We start from the raw sequence: 1,899 nt of genomic DNA, 5'->3' as shown, positions 1-1,899 counted from the left end.
TTCTGTTGTGCAGAGTTGCTATGAGTCAGATCCAGCTCAATCATACCTAACTACAACAACACAATCGAAAGCCTTGTTGTTATTATTGGTCTTAAATACTGTCTAGTGGGTTCCAACCCATAGCGATCCTGTATAGGATTTCCAAGGAGCAACTGGTGAATTTGAACTGCTGACCTTGCAGTTCAAATGGCTTTGCAGTCTGGCGCATCAACCCACAGTGCCACACCAGGACTCCACTGAAAGCCTTAGCATAGCACACATGCAAAAAAGCACAAGTGAACATCATTCTGGTATTCTCTGCTCTCAGCCCAGATATATCTGATGTCAGCAATGATCCCTAGTTCCATGTCCTCTTCTGAATCCAGCTTGAATTTCTGGAAATTCTCTGTCAATGCACTGTTGCAACTATTTTTTAATTAGCTTCAGCAAAAATTTACTCGCATATGATATTAATAATACTGTTGAATGATTTCTGCATTCCATTGAATCACTTCTCTTCGGAAAGGGCTCAAATATGGATCCCTTCTGTGGGTTAAAAATTAAATGCAGAACCTGTTTCATAGAGCATTAAAACTGAGTCTTTAGAGATAGCTAGAACAACTTTTCATTCTACAAATGGAACAGCATCATATAATGGGTAAAGGCACATTCTATGTACTTAACAATCAGAGTTAAAATACTGATTTAGTCCCTTATAAGCTTTATGATTTGTGACTATTTACTTTTATTCTATGTGTTCTTTTTTTTTTTTAATCTATATAGTGAGGATGATATCTACTTCACAAGTAATCTTGTAAAATTTAAGTGACATAATATAAGTAAATTATTGAGAAAGTGCCTAGCACATATAAAGAGCTTCAAAACATTGTGAAAAAATTCCATTATCTTTCAGTTTCATTTTTCTGTGAACTTTTTGACATTCCCTCATAGAAACCACTCAATAAATGAATGGTTATATATATCAGTCAGAGTTCTGTCAGAGAAGAATTCCTGCTTGGAGTGATATGGAATAAAGGATGCATTATAAAGATTAAATCATATGCAATTGTGCATGCTGGTCCAACTGGCTGTTTAAAGCTGTACTCCCTGGATTTGATGCTGTACTTGAAGTTAGCAGGGATGACAGTGTAGAAGGAAAGATGGATATAAGGTAGGGATACCAAAGATGGATTAGATCCTGCAAGAATTAGCTTTAACTGTGGAATGCGGGACCCTATTCAGAGAAGCAGCGACATCAGAGTTGGAGGCAGAAATGGGGACATGGAGAAAGGGAGCATGTGAGGACTCTAGATTCATGGGAAATGAGGTACTAACAGATGGCGGTCAGGAGGTAGACTTGCAGAATGTGCCCTTTGGTGGTGTAAATTATTCTATATGCCTGAGTGTTTAAAAAACAAAAGCTAAAGTGAATAGAGAGAAACACTGTTAATTGATGGTACATGGAGGGGATTATAATCATTGTAATGAAACAAGGTGTATGGTTTGTTAAATGTAAAACTGATGATCTGCCCTGTAAACTTGTGCTCAATCCAAAGTAAAAACCTTAAAAAAAATTAGGTTGAACTGCATCTGTCTTTCATGACTTCAATATGAACGATGCTATCGACCGGCAAGAAGCTCTGTCTCCTTCTGCCATCACAGAGTAATTCTGAACTTGGTTCAAGATTCTGAGAAATTAAAGAGGAGGTTGGGAGGAGCTGGAGGTGCTGTAGGCCCAGCTGTGCCCCACACCAATCAAGTGATCCAGAAGACCAGAGACAAGATGCCTGAGTTATTGCAGAGATTGTCTGCATCAGTCTTCAGGAAGTGTAAAAATAAAATGGCCCTCTCAGAGCAGGTGGTCAATTAATACTTGTTGTATGATTAATGGAAGAAATGAATGTTATAGAAAGGCTAAGT

The sequence above is a fragment of the Chrysochloris asiatica genome, unplaced genomic scaffold, assembly GCF_000296735.1.
Source record: "Chrysochloris asiatica unplaced genomic scaffold, ChrAsi1.0 scaffold00177, whole genome shotgun sequence".
In the NCBI taxonomy this organism is placed as follows: Eukaryota; Metazoa; Chordata; class Mammalia; order Afrosoricida; family Chrysochloridae; genus Chrysochloris; species Chrysochloris asiatica.
Note: the sequence above shows the minus strand (reverse complement) of the source record.